Source organism: Cynocephalus volans, chromosome 9, assembly GCF_027409185.1.
Source record: "Cynocephalus volans isolate mCynVol1 chromosome 9, mCynVol1.pri, whole genome shotgun sequence".
Taxonomy (NCBI): domain Eukaryota; kingdom Metazoa; phylum Chordata; class Mammalia; order Dermoptera; family Cynocephalidae; genus Cynocephalus; species Cynocephalus volans.
The window spans coordinates 70,283,179-70,304,556 of NC_084468.1; positions in this window are offsets into that span (position 1 = coordinate 70,283,179).

Sequence of the window (21,378 nt, forward strand, 5' to 3'; positions counted from 1 at the left end):
CTCCCCACAACCGGGCACACTGCCAGTGCCAAGGAGCATGCCAAAAACATCACCTCCATGTGGGTGGCCCACCATAGCTACCACCATAAACATGGCTGTCACGAAAGTGGCTAGACGCCACAACCACCACACAGATGGTCCGCCAACCACTGGAGTGCATTCACACAAGGAGAGTCACCAGGAAAGACAAAGAAAAGAAGAGGATGTCTCTCTCCACAAAGCCCATTTCAGAGTGACAGAAGAAGCATCTGCTCTATGACAATATTGGGGGACCTGACCACACCTCTCAGCATTGAAACCATCTAGGCAACAAATCAACAGAGTAACCATTATTCTTTCAGAAGGAGAGAAGAAATCTAGGGTAATTAGAGGGGGGAGGGGAGGGAGAGGAGGATAAGGAGAGAATGGACAAGGAGCATAAAGAATTACAACTTGTAACAATATATATGCTAGTAATATTGATTTGATCAACATATCTCAATGTTGAACCCTCAAAATATTTATAATCAATTTTGATTCAATAAAAATTTTTAAAAAAGAAAAAATAAACAAAAGAAAGAAAGAAAACTGACTGGACAAAACAAACAAACAAACAAAACCCAAATAGAATGTGATTACTGTTTTCCTGAGAAGTTTAATTTCTCCATCTGTAGCTCTACAGGTCACTAGAAGGACAGGGTTATTAAATGGTGAGGGGAAAATGGGAATGAAGATATCCACAGATCTGCTCTGGCTTGGGCCTCGAAGGCACACCCAAACACACACACACAATTACATTTATTTTATTTTTTTTTTTTTTTAAATTTTATTTTGTCGATATACATTGTAGCTGATTAATGCTCCCCATCACCAAAACCTCCCTCCCTTCTCCCTCCCCCCTCCCCCCCAACAATGTCCTTTCTGTTTGCTTGTTGTATCAACTTCAAATAATTGTTGTTGTTATATCTTCTTCCCCCCCCCCCCCGGTTTGTGTGTGTGTGTGTGTATGTGTGTGTGTGTGAATTTATATATTAATTTTTAGCTCCCTCCAATAAGTGAGAACATGTGGTATTTCTCTTTCTGTGCCTGACTTGTTTCACTTAATATAATTCTCTCAAGGTCCATCCATGTTGTTGCAAATGGCAGTATTTCATTCGTTTTTATAGCTGAGTAGTATTCCATTGTGTAGATGTACCACATTTTCCGTATCCACTCATCTGATGATGGGCATTTGGGCTGGTTCCAACTCTTGGCTATTGTAAAGAGTGCTGCGATGAACATTGGGGAACAGGTATACCTTCGACTTGATGATTTCCATTCCTCTGGGTATATTCCCAGCAGTGGGATGGCTGGGTCGTATGGTAGATCTATTTGCAATTGTTTAAGGAACCTCCATACCATTTTCCATAGAGGCTGCACCATTTTGCAGTCCCACCAACAATGTATGAGAGTTCCTTTTTCTCCGCAGCCTCGCCAGCATTTATCGTTCATAGTCTTTTGGATTTTAGCCATCCTAACTGGGGTTAGATGGTATCTCAATGTGGTTTTGATTTGCATTTCCCGGATGCTGAGTGATGTTGAGCATTTTTTCATATGTCTGTTGGCCATTTGGATATCTTCCTTAGAGAAATGCCTACTTAGCTCTTTTGCCCATTTTTTAATTGGGTTGCTTGTTTTCTTCTTGTAAAGTTGTTTGAGTTCCTTATATATTCTGGATATTAATCCTTTGTCAGATGTATATTTTGCAAATATTTTATCCCACTCTGTTGGTTGTCTTTTAACTCTTTTAATTGTTTCTTTTGCTGTGCAGAAGCTTTTTAGTTTGATATAATCCCATTTGTTTATTTTTCCTTTGGTTGCCCGTGCTTTTGGGGTCGTATTCATGAAGTCTGTGCCCAGTCCTATTTCCTGAAGTGTTTCCCCTATGTTTTCTTTAAGAAGTTTTATTGTCTCAGGGTGTATATTTAAATCCTTAATCCATTTTGAGTTGATTTTAGTATACGGTGAGAGGTATGGATCTAGTTTCATTCTCCTGCATATCGATATCCAGTTATCCCAGCACCACTTGCTGAAGAGGCAGTCCCTTCCCCAGTGAATAGGCTTGGTGCCTTTGTCAAAGATCAGATGGCAGTAAGTGTGTGGGTTGATTTCTGGATTCTCTATTCTATTCCATTGGTCAGTGTGTCTGTTTTTATGCCAGTACCATACTGTTTTGGTTATTATAGCTTTGTAGTATAGCTTAAAGTCAGGTAGTGTTATGCCTCCAGCTTTATTTTTTTTGCTGAGCATTGCTTTGGCTATTCGTGGTCTTTTATTGTTCCATATAAATGTCTGAATAGTTTTTTCCATTTCTGAGAAAAATGTCTTTGGAATTTTGATGGGGATTGCATTGAATTTGTATATCACTTTGGGTAGTATGGACATTTTCACTATGTTGATTCTTCCAATCCAAGAGCATGGAATATCTTTCCATCTTCTTGTATCCTCTCTAATTTCTCTCAGCAGTGGTTTGTAGTTCTCATTATAGAGATTTTTCACCTCCTTGGTTAACTCAATTCCTAAGTATTTTATTTTTTTGGTGGCTATTGTAAATGGGCAGGCTTTCTTGATTTCTCCTTCTGCATGTTCACTATTGGAGAAAATAAATGCTACTGATTTTTGTGTGTTGATTTTGTATCCTGCTACTGTGCTGAAATCATTTATCAATTCCAACAGTTTTTTTGTAGAGGTTTTAGGCTGTTCGATATATAGGATCATGTCATCTGCAAACAGGGACAGTTTGACTTCATCTTTTCCAATCTGGATGCCCTTTATTTCCTTCTCTTCTCTGATTGCTCTGGCTAGTACTTCCAACACTATGTTGAATAGGAGTGGTGAGAGTGGGCATCCTTGTCTAGTGCCTGTTCTTAAAGGAAAAGCTTTCAGCTTTTCCCCATTCAGGATGATATTGGCAGTGGGTTTGGCATATATGGCTTTAATTATGTTGAGATACTTTCCCTCTATACCTAACTTATAGAGGGTCTTTGTCATGAATGAGTGCTGAACTTTATCAAATGCTTTTTCAGCGTCTATAGAGATGATCATATGGTCCTTGTGTTTGAGTTTATTAATATGGTGTATCACATTTATTGATTTGCGTATGTTGAACCAACCTTGCATCCCTGGGATGAATCCCACTTGATTGTGATGAATAATTTTTCATATGTGTTGCTGTATTCTGTTTGCTAGTATTTTAGTGAGGATTTTTGCATCTATATTCATCAAGGATATCGGCCTGTAGTTTTCTTTTTTGGTTATATCTTTACCTGGTTTTGGTATCAGGATGATGTTTGCTTCATAGAATGAGTTTGGGAGATTTGCGTCCGTTTCAATCTTTTGGAATAGTTTGTAAAGAATCGGTGTCAATTCCTCTTTGAATGTTTGGTAAAATTCTGCTGTGAATCCATCTGGTCCTGGGCTTTTCTTTGTTGGGAGCCTTCTGATAACAGCTTCAATCTCCTTTATTGTTATTGGTCTGTTCAAATTTTCTACGTCTTCACGGTTCAGTTTTGGGAGCTTGTGTGTGTCCAGAAATTTATCCATTTCCTCCAGATTTTCAAATTTGTTGGCGTATAGTTGTTTATAGTAGTCTCGAATGATTCCTTGTATTTCAGATGAATCAGTTGTAATATCGCCTTTTTCATTTCTAATTTTTGTTATTTGAGTCTTCTCTCTTCTTTTTTTTGTTAGCCAAGCTAATGGTTTGTCAATTTTATTTATCTTTTCAAAAAACCAACTTTTTGATTCGTTGATCTTTTGAATTGTTTTTTGGTTTTCAATTTCATTCAGTTCTGCTCTGATCTTAATGATTTCTTTCCGTCTGCTAACTTTAGGATTGGATTGTTCTTGTTTTTCTAGTTCTTTAAGGTGAAGTGTTAGGTTGTTCACTTGCCATCTTTCCATTCTTCTGAAGTGAGCATTTAATGCAATAAATTTTCCCCTCAATACTGCTTTTGCAGTATCCCACAGGTTTTGGTATGATGTATCATTGTTTTCATTAGTTTCAATAAACTTTTTGATTTCCTGCTTGATTTCTTCTTGGACCCATATGTCATTAAGTAGAATGCTGTTTAATTTCCATGTGTTTGTATAGTTTCCAGAGTTTTGTTTGTTATTAATTTCTAGTTTTAATCCATTGTGGTCTGAGAAGATACATGGGATAATTCCAATTTTTTTGAATTTATTGAGACTTGATTTGTGACCTAATATGTGATCTATCCTGGAGAATGATCCATGTGCTGATGAGAAGAATGAATATTCTGAGGTTGTTGGGTGGAATGTTCTGTAGATATCTGCCAATTCCAATTGGTCTAGAGTCTTGTTTAGATCTTGTGTTTCTCTACTGATTCTTTGCCTAGATGATCTGTCTAATATTGACAGTGGAGTGTTCAGGTCCCCTGCTATTATGGTATTAGTGTCTATTTCCTTCTTTAGGTCTAATAGAGTTTGTTTTATAAATCTGGCTGCTCCAACATTGGGTGCGTACATATTTATGATTGTTATGTCTTCTTGATGGATCAGTCCTTTTATCATTAAGTAGTGTCCCTCATTGTCTCTTTTTATGGTTTTTAGTTTAAAGTCTATTTTGTCAGATATAAGAATAGCCACTCCAGCTCGTTTTTCTTTTCTGTTTGCATGGTAAATCTTTTTCCATCCTTTCACTCTTAGTCTGTGTGAATCTTTATGGGTGAGGTGGGTCTCTTGTAGGCAGCATATAGTTGGGTCCTGCTTTTTGATCCAGTCAGCCAGTCTGTGTCTTTTAATTGGGGAATTTAAGCCTTTAACATTAAGAGTTGTTATTGAAAGGTGTTGATTTATTCCTAGCATTTTATTGGTTGTTTGGTTGTCTTAGGTGTCTTTTGTTCCTTGCTTTCTGATTTACTGTTTGGTTTCTTTGTTTGTTGGTTCCTTAGGTTGTAGATAGTGTTTTTGTTAGCTTGTTTTCTCTTCATGAATGCCATTTTTATTGTACTAGCGGGTTTTGATTTTTCTTGGGTTTTTATGGCAGTGGTAGTTATTTTTCAGGAACCAAACCCAGTACTCCCTTGAGGATTTCTTGTAAGGGTGGTCTTGTGGTAGTGAACTCCCGCAGTTTTTGTTTGTCTGAGAAATATACTATTTGCCCCTCATTTCGGAAGGATAGCCTTGCAGGGTAGAGTATTCTTGGCTGGCAATCTTTGTCTTTTAGTATTTTGAAAATATCATCCCATTCCTTTCTAGCTTTTAGGGTTTGTGATGAAAAGTCTGATGTTAACCTGATTGGGGCTCCCTTATAGGTGATTTGACGCTTCTCTCTTGCAGCTTTTAAGATTCTCTCTTTGTCTCTGAGTTTTGCCAATTTGACTATGACATGTCTTGGAGAAGGCCTTTTTGGGTTGAATACGTTTGGAGATCGTTGAGCTTCCTGGATCTGAAGATCAGTGATTTTTCCTATACCTGGGAAGTTTTCTGCCACTATTTTGTTGAATATGTTTTCAATGGAATCTCCATTTTCCTCCCCTTCTGGAATACCCATGACTCGGATATTTGAGCGCTTGAGGTTGTCTGATATCTCTCTCAGATTTTCTTCCATGTCCTTGATTCTTTTCTCTTTCTTTTTGTCTGCTTGTGTTATTTCAAACAGCCCATCTTCAAGTTCAGAGGTTCTCTCTTCAACTTCGACAAGCCTGCTGGTTAAACTCTCCGTTGTGTTTTTTATTTCGCTGAATAATTTCTTCAGTTCAGCAAGTTCTGCTACATTTTTTTTCAGGACATTGATTTCCTTGTATATTTCCTCTTTCAGATCCTGTATACTTTTCCTCATTTCATCATGATGTCTAGCTGAGTTTTCTTGTATCTCATTCAGTTTCCTTAGAATTATCACTCGAAATTCCTTGTCAGTTATTTCAAGGGCTTCTTGTTCTATAGGATCTAGAGTATGAGATTTATTAACTTTTGGTGGTGTACTTTCTTGATTTTTTGTATTTCTGGTGTCTTTTTTTTGGTGTTTATTCATTGTGGCAGGGGGTTTCACAGTCCACCGGTTTAAGACTAATGAGTAACTAGGATGTTGCTGTGGTTGCCAATTTGGTATGGCTCCCGCCGTGACTGCTCAGTTGGCCTCTAGTGTCTTGTGTGTGTGGTTGCCTCGGGTCTTGGGCTTCTCCGGGGAGCCACCTTTCTGGTCAGCTTGTACTCTGCTGGGCTGGTGGATCACGTACCACAGGGTGTGTGATCTCTGTTGAGCTTTCACTTTCTGTACAGGACTTCTCCCCGTTCCGTGTGCTCTGGCCCAGGCTGTTAGATCGTGCAGTGGCGACCCCACCGGGTGTGTGGTTCCTGTCGAGTCTCCGCCTCCCTGGCCGCACGTCTCCCCCCTCTGTGCACACTGTGCTGGGCTGGGGCGTGTCTTCTGCACCCCTCGTCTATCAGCTGGGCCTTCAAGACCCTGCTCAGCACCGCCTCGCCCAGGAAGTCTACCAGGTTTCTGCTAGGCACAGACGACCGGTCTCTCTGGGTGCCTTTGTAGCACTGTGTAGATCTTTTTCGGGTCTTGTTCACCTTTGTATCCCCCCGGTATAAACCGAGTCTAGTGCCCGCCTGCAGCCTGCTCTCCGGCAGGTTCAAGCGGACCTGGGAACTCTCCTACCACACTATTCCCAACCAGAAATTCGTTAGGCTTTTTTCCAAACTGGTGGTCGCAGAGATGGTATCTGCCTCCCAGTAACAGGAAGTTTACCGGGGCGGAGTCCAGGGTGTGGTGGAGTGACAGTCGGCCCGCCCGTACTTCCTAGCCCTCCCAAAACTGGTCGGGACGCCCCACACCCACAGCCCTGCCAGAGAACCGCGGAGGGAGTGGGAGAGGAGGTCGGCCTGCAGGGTCCGGAAAGCCCCGCGCCAGGCCAAGCAAATGGGCTCAGTGATGGCCGAGCAGGGCGGAGCTGCCCGCACCTGGGAAAATGGAGGCAGCACCGGGGCAATGAGTGGCCTGGTGGTGCAGGCGGAAGCCGCGTGGGCATCCACCCCCCGGAACAGAGCTGTGCCAGGGATCACTCACAGTGCTGTGCCAGGTCGGGCGCTCGCTCTGTCTCTGGTTTGTTGCCTTCCGTGTTCTCGGCGCTGCCGCCTCGGGCTGTTCAGTCGCGGCGCCGCTCGGGCGCTCCCAGGAATCTTCTTTAATGCCGGCCTGAAACCTCGAATCCTGAATAGGGCAGCTGGCCGCCTTCTTCAGCGCGGCCCCGGTCTCCGGGATCCTGGCTGCATCCACAGCAGCCCTGGCGCCGTGTTCCCTGTTTCAAGACTCACTTTTGCAGCTAAGAATCAGTTCTTTTCCTGCTCCACACTTCAAAGCTGTTGCCTGTAAATGAGGCAGCCTCTCCTGCCGGGGGCAAAGTGGCGTTGAGCCCCCACGACCGGCCAGCAGCAGCAGTCCTCCCTTAAGAGATGGCCAGGGGAAGGTCCACAAGTTTCCCGGCTGCCTGAGGCCCAGTGGCCACCTTTTCCACCTCAGCTACTCCGCGCCAGCCGCCGCAGCCGCCGCCATCTTGAAACCTCCCCAGATTTCTGCCACACAATTACATTTAGATCAACTGCCTCCTCAGAAGAAAAGAACTTGAGGATAGAGAGATTAAATGACTGACTCAAAATCCATATCCGCTTTCAACTAAAAAAGAAAAAAAAAGGAATATAAAGTACTTAAAATGGCCTATTTACAAAAGATAACTTCCAAAACCCAGTTCGGTGACCAAGATGATCTCTTTTTTTTTTTTTTTTTTTTTTTTGTCTTTTTGTGACCGGTAAGGGGATCGCAGCTCTTGGCGTGGTGTCGCCTGCACTGTGCTCAGCCAGTGAGCGCACCGGCCACTCCTATATAGGATCCGAACCCACGGCGGGAGCGCCGCTGCTCTCCCAAGCGCTGCACTCTCCCGAGTGCACCACGGGGCCGGCCCCCCCAAGATGATCTCTTCTAATTTCTAGGTCAAAGTCAGGTGATTTGGAGCTGTCCCTCTCAAACGTTAATTATACTTAAGAATCGCCTGCATGAAAATTCAGATTCTGATTAAGTAGGTTGAGGGGCTTAAATCCTGCATTTATAACAAGCTCCCAGGTGATGCCAATGCTGCTGGAGCAAGAATGCAGAGACCACACCTACACAGTGTAGTGACTAACACATGCAAATTCCTCTTTCCTAACAGAAAGCAACCCAATATCCAAAGAAAACTGGCCTGTACAAATACTTGGTTGGAAGGATTATTTACCTTGGACTTTTGATACCTCTATTGAAAATAGCTCAGTTGGTGAGAATATGCTAGTAATAGAGATCCAGAACCTGAACTTGACTTCACCAGCTATTAATTATAGTTCATTTTTAAATATACTGAGTGACTCCTCTGCGTACAACACTGTTCTAGGAACTAGAGATATAACAGTGATCAAAATTAAGTCCTTGCTCTCACAGAGCTTACATTCTAGTGAGAGAGGCAGCAAACAAGTAACCAAAGTTAAATAAACAGCGTGCGGGACGGGGCGGGGGATAAATTCTACAGAGAAAAATATTGCAGAGGAAAAGAGATGAGTGCCAGGCCCTGGGCTCCAGATGGGCAGGGTATTTATTTAACAAAAGATGGTCAGGAAAGGCCTCAATAATAAGCTGACCTTTGAGCAGAAACTTTGGGGAAGTGAGGGACAGAGCCATGTGGATATGATAGGAAAGAGTGTTCAGGGCACAGAAAACACCAAGTTCAAAAACTGAAACTGAAAACCAGAAAGCCAGGATGCCTGGAGTATTGTGAGCAAGGGGCAGAGAAGTAGGGGATGAGGTAAGGTTTTGACTTTTCCTACAGTATTACTTTGAGTTAAAATCATGCCAAAGCAAAAACAGGAGCAAATCGGTACTATAATAATCTTTCTAACTTATGATGAACTTTTTACAAGAGGAACACTTATTATCAGTGGGCTTCAGTTAGAACTCAATGGTGGACCACCCTCTCCAGTAGAAAAAACAGGTAAATTCGTGTCCTTCTGATAAGCAGTTACAAGAGGAAAAGTAATAAGTTCTTCAATGTGAGAATGATCATTTCAAATAGTTCAGCAATTACTGAGGTGCTTTGGGGAGTGGGAAAGTGAATGCTTTTGTCATTTGGCCAATGGGGTATCACAAATTAGTTTTTCTATCAAAATTATCCCTCTAATAGATGCATCTGACTAAATGCATAACCATCCAAAAGTGTACCTGGAGGATTTTGAACAGAACTCTGCAAAGCCGAGACTTACGCCGTCAGTTCCAATAAACACAGATACGTCCCTGAGTGAACGTTCAAATGTTCATATTGGTTAGATCACATATTCATTGTTTCTGGAATCCATGTTCTCCCAGAAGACTCAAAGGAACACCAGTGCAGGTACATCACAAGTCACAATGCATGACACACCTGCACGCGCACGCGGTGCTTTTGCATTATGCCACATTCTGCAGGGACTCCCCCGCACCAGCAGGAGGGAGTTACAGGCGGTCAGGAAGAGGGCAAGGAACTGCTGGGGTCAGGCAGCTAGTAGAGGTGAGGGCACTGGCATGTTGAACCTGAACTTGATTTCAGAAATGAGACTGCTATGGATCAGGCACTGCTCACTCCGCTCCTCTCCTCAGTATACAAGTATATGCCCAAGGGTCCCATCTTTTAAAATGAACAAACAAACCTCCCTTATGTGGTTTCCTATCACCATAAAATAAAACCAAATTTCTTTTCATGGTCTACGAAGCATACTTAACCTCTGTTACTCCATTACAGCCACATTGGCTGGCAGACTCTTCCAGAATACACCAAGAACATTCTTTCCCCAGGGCCTTTGCAAGAGCTGACCCAACAGCCAGCAAAGCTTCCAACAAACATCCACATGGCTCATCCCCCTATTTCATCTGGGTCTCTGCTCAAATGTCACCTCTTCAGAGAGGCCTTACTTGCCTAGCCCACCTAAAACAGCACCCACACAACTCTATCGCCCTGCCCTGCATCATCGTTTGTCACAGCGCTATCACAGTATATTTGTTTAGCCGGTCTCCCACTAGAATGAGGCTGGATGTTGTTCTCCTTTGCTCATCATTGGATCTAGAAACATCAGGCACACATTAGGTGCTAAATAAGTATCTGCTGAATGAATGACTGAATGAATAAATGAATACATTTAATTCCTTGATGTATATTAAAGTAGCTATATTGGCTTTCTTAAGAGTATCTTACCAAAATCGAGGCTGTGGGGCTATGTTCATTTTTCAGGCATGCACTTAATTACTAAGTGATACATTTGCCAAGCTAAAAGACTGAGAAAAAAGATGATACAGATAATAGTGCACCAAACAATGCACCGGAGGAAAGAGAAGGAAATAGAGCAGAACTGGTTCCCCGGGAACATGGCAGAGACAGATAGACTTAAATGATGGAATAAATGAGAAATCTAGGAAGCTCACAGGAGGAAACAAAAGTAAGTGCCCTGGTTGCAAACATTTTTTCCAAATTATATAAATAACTTAGAGAAAGGAGGTGCTCAATAGATGCTGGATAAATTATTTGGTGAATTTTCAAACTGCATAGCTCAGACCAGAAACCCCCCCCCAATTTTTTTTTTTTGCAGAAAGATTATATTATAAACAATTTTTATGATCAATGGTTGAATGTTCTTAACATTATGAGTTTTCAGAGGACCCCATGTTCCAGTTCTGTGTGACAATTTTTATTTATTTGATCATAAGCTATTAAATGGGTCATAAACTTAAATATCCAGAGGAATCTGGCAGGCAATGTAAATGAGGGAAGGGGCAGAGGAGTGAGTCACCGGAAGACAGTGGGCCATGCCCCTTCCAATGGGATAAAGGCTACTCAGCTCCAGCCAGCATGAACTGCCTGTTGTTGGGAAACCTGGGCTTTCTTGTAAGATCTCTCAATATATTGTTGGCAACTGATTCAAACATTTCATAAGAGCAATGCAAACAAAACACATTTGCGGCTATGATCAGCCTTCAGTCTGTGGTCTCAGATAAACCATTCAAATATGAATGGTTTCCAAGTGGAAAGATAGAAACAATATGTCTACTTTCTAATTATCTGACCAAATTCCTGAAAAAATATTTGCTATCTACACAAATCTGGGTCTTTGTTAGTTATAAATGAGGGAAACTTTGAGGGAAATCTGAGATACTTGAGGCATAAGATAGCAGCTAAGAGTTTTACCAATGGAACATTAATGATAAAATTATTTTTATCCATAGGCTTTTAAGATTATATGGCTATTAAGCAGTTATCATGTATTCGTTAAGTAACAAGATTCTGGTCAATGTATGAAGTACTTAAAAAGCAAACAAAGATTTGTCTGGCATATTTACTTCCTAATCTATTAGCTTAACTGAGAAACAAGCCTGCAACTGACATATAAAACAAAGACCATTAGTATTTCTGGATTTGACATTTGTTGTTCCAATCTTTGCAAATGAACCCTAAAGGGCCATTTCATGCAAAGATCTGTCACCCTGTTAAGCATGAACTTTCTGAGTGAACCTAGCAACTGCCCAGCATGTGTGTCTCACTGCAAGTCTATTGTTCTCCATTCATCACATACACTAAAATTTTTACTAAGTGTCTAAAAGAGGTTCCTTTAATTTTCTAGTCATACTTTACTGCACTCTGTGATCAAATTTCAATGTTACCACAGTAAGAACATATCGAGGGATTCACAAAACTCTTGGTATGTTTTCCTCGGTAATGCCAAGGTCTGCTTCACCTGTGTACATCCAGCAACTGCACGATGGCAGGTCTTCATGAAGACCCCCGGTGCTGGCAGGCTCCCACACTCCTCAGCTCTCAGTCATCACCTGGCTTCCCTCAGCTTCTGCCTGGTCTAATGAGCAATCTCAACTCACATTTGTGTCCTGGTTCCCACTGGATCTATTCTCCTACTCACCAAGCCTGACAGAACTCAGCTGCCTCTCTCTTGGGAGTCTTTATCATTGGGTCCAGTTTCAGACAACAGATGCTATGTAGCTGGTTTAATAAGCAAAATACTATTTCATTGCTAGATAGTAGGTGCTGCACACAATCACTAACAAGAATGGAGGAATAGACTAAGCTAAGCTTCCAAGAACATCTCCCGTAATCACAGGCTTCTGTGATTCTGTTGCCAGTGCTGAAACATATCCCATCAAGGAGCTGCTAACTGGAACCACACTTCTTCTACCAGGATGGGGAGTGCCCTGCAGCCTGCAGGAAGCCAGTGAAACAGGAAGCTATACCTGTATACCTTGCTTCACGCACCTCTCATCCACCAAGTCTCCACTGGTGGTTCTGATGGGAGCAGCCACCTTACTTACCCTCTGGGCAGTGTTCCTCTATTGCCTGCTCTCATTCTCCTGCCTAAAAGCCCCCCCATGGTTCCACCTGCCTGTTGTAAATCCCTCCTACTATCATAAAAAGCTTCTTCACAATCTCTAAGTACCTTCATAGCTAGAGAACACTTTTCAAATCCACAAACATCCCCCATTGTGTTGCATCTCCTTGCCTTTTCATGCTTTGTCCCATGTCTGGAGTGGTCTTTGCTATCTTTCTTCATCCTCCAAACTCTTATTTAATCTTCAAAACCGAGTTCAAATGCCACTCCCACTGTGAAAGTACCTCAAGTTGCCTCTTCCCTCCTCCTTCTTCTCTACTGTCAGAGCACTTGGGACACAGCTCTGTTGGCCATTCTGGATTCCAAGTATTTTCTTACATGTAAAACTCACTCATTTGACTATGAACAAGAATCATAGCTAATACTTCTTTAAATCCCACATCCTCGGACTAGGTCCATATAAAGCTATATATGCTAAATAAATGAATATAGAAGCAGCCAGGTATGACAGTTCCAAACAGGGAAAAAAAAGAGCAAACCAAATTTCTTAACATATCAAGACAAGCTATTTCTCAGACACACATTTCTCAAAATTCAGTAAACTTTCAGAATATGCAAATGACAATAAAACTTCTCTTCAGCATATGAGAGTGACAGTTACAAGAAAATGACATAAAACTGCTCCCTAAGGAGCTAGCTCAAGACAGCATCAGATACTCAGGGTTGTCTCTATGAAGGGTACCACCTAAGTCATATGTTTTTCAGTTTTAATAACAAAGATGGCACAGTTATCAGTATATTTTCATTATCATCTCTACCTTCAGAGATTTATTTGGCCTGGGCCTGAGAGCAGAAAAGTATTTGTTATTCATGGTAAGCACATGACAGTAGAGGACTAATGGGTTTTAAGCAGGTATGTACAAGAGATGTGGATTCATGACCCATTGGGCCCCACCCTCTCCAGGACAGCATGCTCCATGCTTGAAGTTCCCTGTCTGACCGTCAGCCCTATCCCACTTCTGGGACACAGGATGAGCTGCTCGCTCAATTTTCAGTCTGTCTCAGATGCTGGGGCCAGAGTTTTTGGAGTCAATGAGAACCCTGAGGCAGAAGGAAGAAGGCAGGGCACTTACACACAATTAATATTGTTAGAGTGTCCACGGGAATGTAGTATTGTGGAGAAGTTAGACAGTCATGTTACTCTGCACACTTTCAGGAACAACTCTGGGTCAAATCATAGCCCAAGCAAAGTCTATTGCCAGTTCTGCAGAGCAGAAAAACATTCATCAACTCTAGTAAAAAAATTTCCACTTTCTGGCTCCTACACATATTCAGCTAGTCAAGTGTCAGCCCAGAGCCTGGAACTCATGTGCTGTGTGGTGTTCACTGTGATAACTGCATTTCTAAGCCTATGGTTGCAGGCAAGACAACATTTGTAATTGTCTTGTTGGCTCAGGGTAAAACAAATACACATTTAGATCACAACAGATAAACACTTCCTCTGAATTAATCACACACGGGAGGCCAGAAAACACACTTCTATCAGGGAAATTGAATCTCACAGTGGCAAACCCATCCACAAAGAAAACAGAACTTCTTGAATAGAAAGAAATTTTAGAATATTAACAGTATCCTTCAAGTGGGAGCTCTTGTTATGAAACAAGTCCACAAAATGGCAGCAAATAAGGCTAATAACTGAGAATGCCTGAAAGTGAATGGCAGTCTCAGGGGGTCATGTTTCCAGGGAATACCTCCCACCCCAGCTAGTGAGACCACACTGACTACAGACTCCGTGCAACTCACTTAAAAATGTCCGTTTTGCAGGCCCAGTGCGTGCTTGGCGTGGAAGACCATGCAGCCCACTTCCATATCCTACTGGCAGGAGAGAGAAGCAGAAGCCCTCTTGGTGAAAGCCTCTCACTACAGAGGCCACAAGCAGACTTCTCCCCCTTTTCTTCTAACACTTAAATTTTCTCCTTGCACATACATTCTTATTCTGTTCAGGGCAGAAGTAGGTAAGTTAGACTATGTTTGGTGGGAGGGAGAAAACAGATTTTGTAACAAAGCAGACTCTGAATACAGAATTACTATATAACCCCAGCACTGGCCCTTACAATGGAAGGTGAACAGAACAATCCATTATCAAACAAAGTCATTGTTAGTTGGGCAAGCATATCAAGGGAAGCCAGAAGAATGTGCAATGAGTTCTTTACTTTAAGCTGGACTCATATCTTCTAACTACACTGACTTTTCCCAGAGGTAAACAGGAAGGGGTCCTTCAATACAGACACCTTCAGTGACTGCTTCATATAACAGTCCATAAGGAAAAGTTCCCTCTCCTTTGGGTTGTCTCGCCTTCCTGTTGCTTTCCTTACTTTCCCTTCTCTTACTTTCCCTTCCCTTCTCTTCCTTTCCCTTCCCTTCTCTATTCTTGTAGGTCCAGTTCCCCAGGAGATAGACTCTGAGATGGAGATTCATGATCAGGAAATTTATTGGGAAGTGCTTTGGGAACCATGGCTGTGACCGGTGAGGGCAGCAGGCCTGGGTAGGTGGAAATATTGGACGCAGTTGCAACAAAGGCCTCAGCCAGCTCCACAGGGAACTGCCAAGCTGGGCTGGCCTTCAGAGCTGCCCACAATGGGTCTTGGTACTACCACCTTGACTAGGGAGGGATTGTAACCCTGACTGGGCAGCTCCTTCAACCAAGAACAATTTCTGAGAGAAGACTCAGCCCCATGCCTTCAGCAGCCAGTGCAGCCCCAGCAGCTGGGGAATGAATAATTCAGTCCCCAAGGGGAGATCCATGTGGCCCACCACAGCTCCTTTCCTTCCTTCCTGTCTCTTCCCTTCCCTTGGCCCTGAGTCCTTGCACTCCTTTGCTCTTTCCTCAACGTCCTGCTACTTATTCCCTTTTGTCTCTCGGACAAATTCGTAATAATTCCATTCCATCTAGCTCCACTAGGATGGGGTAAGCATCTGTAAGATAATCAGCCTTTCACACTGACAATATGTAACTTAGCAGATCTTCAGTCAATTTTCAAAAGAAAATCCTCTTTTTTATCTAAAGTACACACTACCAAATTGGTACCATTTAGCCTTAGTATGTGCCATGGCTCTAAGAGGAGTAATTAATCTAAAAGCATCCACCTCCTCCTCTACCTTAAAACATGCGACTACATGTGCTCCTTGGGTTGCCCTAGCTTTGTATGTGTCATGATCATGGTTGAAGAAAAATAAATCCTAACACATTCATCGAGCTGAAATATAAAAGGTAACAATATTTTAAGAGCTCTCATACATTAAACATATGCTCAGCTCTACTGCTAGATACTTCAAATACATTGTGTAATTTAATATTTACAATAACTTACAGGATAAATATATTATCCTCATTGCAAGTAAGGAAACAGAAACTTAGAGAAGCTATGAACTCGCCTAAGATCACACAGCTAGGAAGTGCTAAAGGCTGCATGTGGTAGAGATGGCGAACTGTCACTAAAATCCATGCTTCTCATCCATATGCTGAGTCGTCTCTTTGAGGAAGTTGCCCAGCCAGGGACCACATGTTCCTGTTCCCTTTGTCCCTAGGTAAGATCATATGGCTAGTTCTAGTTAAATGAATGTGAGCAGAAGTGATATGTGTCACTTGTACATTCTTCATGCTCTCTTCTCTATCTGACAACCATATGTAGTGGACTCTGAAGAACTAACTAGTGGAAAGCATAGCCACTGATGGAAGGAGACCAGGTCCCTGAATCACCACATAGAGGAAAGCCACCATTAACCATGAACTCCACATTGGACTATTATATGAGTGACAACCACAATTCTGTTGTTCAAAGTCACTGAAATTTAGATGCTTACTTGTAGTAGCTAGCATTACCCTAATTAATACGTAGGACAAAACTGAGACTTCCATTTATATAGTCACTTATTCATTCAACTAAACATTGATTGAGTAACCTCTACCAGTGAAGTACATACTCAACACTGGGAACGTAAAGAGGCATATGACATAGTCTCTTCCTTCTAGGAGCCCATGGTATAGTGAAGAGAGATTATTCACAACACTGTGGAAACATTGAGGGGGAATGACTGGCTCTGCCTGGTCTCACTTACAGAGTTTCTCCCCTGTGTACACACTGACATCCATGTGGCAATCTTATTTTCGACTTATCTACTAAATTCATTACATTAATACAAATTCTTCCCATGTGGATTTTCTGATAAACACCAGATCTGTTTGTGGTAGGGGGGTTGGGGAAAATTTTTTGAAATCAGTTCCAGAGAGGGGGTTGGTTAGAATTGAAAGTCAGACAGTGTATTCAATAATTATTAGTAACTCTCCTAAAATAGTTTTTTGAGTGCTGGGCACTTTCCTCCTCTGCCTTCAAAAACTGGTTGGTAAAATGGATAGATTAAGAAATAAAGTAAGTATAGACACAAGAAAAAGTGGCTTTTCCTTTCTTGGCCTCACTTTAAAGTATGCATTCTTGTGAGAGGAAAAAGCCAAGTAGAACAGAAGAGTTAAAAGAACTATATACAGTAGGCGCACCTTATCCACAGGGGAGACATTCCAAGACCCCCAGTGGATGCCTGAAACCGCAGGTAGTACCAAATCCTATATATGCTATGTTTTTTCCTCTGCACACATACCTATGATAAAGTTCAATTCGTAAATTAGGCACAGTAAGAGATTAATAAAAGTAACTAATAATAAAATAGAACAGTTACAAAACAATATATTGCAATAAAAGTTATGTGAATGTGGACTCTCTCTCTCTCCCAAAATATCTTATTGTACTCTGCTCACCTAGTTTTGGACCATGCTTGACCTCAGGTAACTGAAACCACATAGAAAGCAAAACCACGGAGAAGTGGGGGGACTGCCGTACCTACACATACACACAGTCCTCAGTCCGACCTCCACTTATACCACGGCCCCAAACTCGGAAGCTGGCCCGGAATATCTCCTTCTCGTTCTAATTCTATGTTTCCACTGGTGAAAAAAAACACTTCTTTTGCCCTCCTATGTCTCATCCGTCTTTCCATTCCTACCCATCCGTCTACATCCACTCATATACCACCCTCTCCATTCTCTGAGTATTTCAGCCTTTGCCATCCCTTTTTTCTTCAGCAACCTCCACACTTACCATTTAGCAGCAATTAAAAACCTAATTGTTTTCTAAGTATTTTGTCCACGTTTACATCTTTCAATGTGACTGCAAACACCTTAAAGACAGGAAACATGATCGGACTTTTTTTTCCCATGTGCCTAAACTGAACACATACATAACCAAAAAGGAAATGCCTAATGAGTGACCAACTGACTAACTGACCCTTCCTGGATGATCTCATGTGTCCCCTGACAAGAGGCCTTTTAAAGACACGAGGAGTTACTGTCTGCAGCAGGCAACACCACACGGTGCTGCAGGAAGAGCGCAGTGCTGATTAGGAGCAAGGCAAGCTCAGTTCTGTTCCATTTCAGCCCTGCATGGCCTTGGGTAAAGCACATACATAAACATCTCTGGGCCTGTTTTCTCATCTTTAAAAAAGGAATGATAATATCTTCCATCTTAGAATCAAAACAGATTAAGGAGAAAAAAGCCCTTCAAAAACTCTACTTTGTTTAAGGGATTTCCTTCTGTATTCAATTAGTGGGTGAAAGAATCCAGTCAGTCTTGTCCAGAGTAATTCTAATAAGCATTCTAATAATGACGAAAGAGGGATTACATCTCAGAACAAAACACACTCCCTTCTAAATCCACGCTTCTTCCGAAAGCAATTGGCTAAATAAATGAAAGATGGGAAGCATTTAACTCTGTGCCCTCTGCTTTTGCAACCTGTCTGCAAACTGCTGAAGAGGCACTTCTCCTCTAATGGAACCAGGAGGGCAATGGTGGATTGCATAGTCACACGCCCAAGCTATGAACAATATGGAGAGGTGTCTCCTGTCACCACGCTGCTCATTAATTGTCCCATATAAGGCGAGTCATGGTGGAAGAAAGAGCTCTTCCAAGATGCAGCAGGGAGGCTACGAGTCAGGGGGAGCCCAGCAGCAGGGGTCTCCTGCTGTTCCATCAACAAGCTCCAGGCCTCACTGGGGGCCTGGAGCTCCATCAGAGAGCTTTATTATTCTGTCAGCTGTGACTCCCCCTCCTCTCATTAATGCATGTCCTGGGGTCTTCTTTTCAGAAGCTGAGGCAGCATTCTTCAGGACGGTTCTCCTAATTGATGGAGGAATGCTGGGAGGTACACATGCAAGCAGAAGCAAATGTTTACACAGTTCCTGTCCTCACCCTCTTCTCAGCACTACTCACAAGACCCCGGGCCACCAGCTGCCTGCCGTTTTTGTGCTCACTATCTCCATGGGCTCTTCACCACTACACAGCAGCTTAGCAGCAGAGGCTCCAGGGATAGACTGCCAGGGATTGAACCCTGGTCCTATGTAAATTTGGGCAAGTCAGTTCATTTACTACTTTCTAACCTGTGAAACAGACGTAACAATATCTTCTACATCGGTTTACTATGAGGATTAAATGACACAATGTATGTAAAGCACTTCCATGCACAGTCCCTGGCATGTAGCATAGTAAGTACTCAGTATCAATTATCATCACCTGTTCTCTTTGGCACCTGTAATCTGGTTCCTGTTTGTATCAAGCCAATGAAACCGCTCTCTCTCAGGAAGGACTTTAGCATCCTTCTTCCATCCTAACCCAGCCACTTGACTATTCTCCTATTCCCTTTGTTGCTTTTCAACACTGTGTCTGTTTTTTCTAAATTCTTTTTATTTCTATTTATTTGTCTCACTGTAATATTGCAGACTTTCCCCAAATGCCCAAACAGTTTCAGGTTGATACCAGAATACTGAGCAACTCTTTGCATAGATCAAGATTGTACTTGGGATTTCTGTGCAAAAATACAGAACCACCTGGAAAATTCACAATTACCTTCCATTGTATTCTAACCTTGATGTGATCTCAAAGTGTGAATTTTTATTAAAATATGGGAAGAAATCCCCACTTTATCAATGACGGGGAAAATGCTACCCTGTGATTTTTAGCCATAATTAATCACTTCCATTTTTTCCCCATCTGCCCTCACAAATATAAGAAAAAGTTATGTTTTCATAAGATCAATGTATCAACTTTTAGTATATAGGAATTTAAGAGAAAAAAATGTCTTTCCTCACCACAACTTATTTAGCCACCCCCAATTATTCTCCATTATAATTAAAGTGATGATCACTAAATTTACAGTTTCAAAAGAGTAGATATTCCCAATCTCTCTCATCCTAAAAATCACCCTAATATTCAAGAAAATAAGAATCAGAAACAGAAAAAGAAATTCAACCTTTGGTCAGTCTAGGAGACTGTTTTGATTCTGAACTAAATCATGAGCCTGCAGAAAGCAGTAGAAAAGTAGATGACTTGCCAGACAGGAGGCAGGACATAGCTAAGTGCTTGCAAAGGAAGACACTGATGAGAAGTGAACTGGAAATGCCCACAGAATCCAGACAGGCCAGGAGAACAAGTGAGGTGCTTCTGACTAGTCCTCCCTCACCCCTGCAGGAGAAGGGAGGGTCCAGACTCAGAGACACGAGGTAGAAGGAAGAGTGGAGGTGAGACATGCCACTGAAAACAGGGAGACTAAGCGAAAGTCTGCAGACTGAACAGAAAGAACTCCCAAATCACTGAAGGAAACTTCTCCAGGAAAACTGAAACACCCCCAGAAAAAATACTACAGATTCTGACATTTGGAGGTCCCTGTTGAAAAAGCCATGACATCCTAATGGCCCTACAGTGAAGTCCACCAGCTGAAAAGTCAATGAATAGACACAGAACTTCCAATCAGCTTTCCAAAGCTTTATTCTTAAATATGACTGGACAGCCAAGGACTCCAGGCATTTGAGGAAAGTTTGCAATATTAGTGAGACAAGCAAATAAATAATTGAGAAAATAAAAGGAACTCAGAAGAAACAATGTAGGAAGAAAAGAAAACTTCAAAGACACTCTAATCGATAGCTCCAGGAGTTCTGAAATTCTACTCCCCAGCATGCGTAGGGATATGACACACTGATGGCAGTGGTCTCCTCCTCTCCTGCAAGGGGAACATATCAGCATCTCTACTGGGGAGGAAAAGAGGTAGGTAGTATAAAATATTTTTTAAAATTATGTCCATGAAATAAAAACATGGTGCTGTCAAAATAAACATTAAAAAACAAGAAACTTGTTTTAATTATTTTAAAATAGTGCTAAAATTTAAAAATATGAAACAGTTAAAGGGCTACAAGATTAGGTCAAGGAATCCACACAGAAAGTAGAACAAAATGACAAAGAGACAAAAAATAGGACAGAAAAGTTAAGAACTTTAGAGATTCAATCCAACCAATAGGAGTTCCAGAAAGAGAGAACAGAGAAATCATTGATGAAGAAATTCTCAAGAAAACAAACCAGGGACATTTACAGAACTGAAAGACATGAATTTCTTACATAAAAGACATAGCAAAATAAATGAAAAAGTAATAGAAAGCATCCAGATGGAAGGTAGCATTGTAACATTTAAGAATATTAGAGATAAAGAGGTTTTAAGGGTTTCCAGCAAGGAAAAACAGATCACAGACAAAGGATCAGGAATAAGAAAAGCATCCATCTTCTCAAAATCAACATTACAAGCTAGAATTCAGTGTAGTAATATGTTCAAAATTCTGAGAGAAAATGATTTGCAACCAAGGATTCTAGATTTAGCCAAACTATCAATCAAGTATAAAGCTAGAGTATATTCTCTTTTTCAGATATGTAAAGTCTCAGGAAATTTACCTCCCATGACTTTTCAAGGAGCTACAAAAAGATGAATAAATAAACTAAGAAAGAAAATGACATGGAATCCTGGACAGAAGAGAGAGGAGCAAAGTGAGATAGGGAAAGGCCAGTTCCATAACAGGCCCAGGGAGCAACCATCTAGGGAGATTGAGTAACTAAGGCTACAGAAGATGACTCAAAG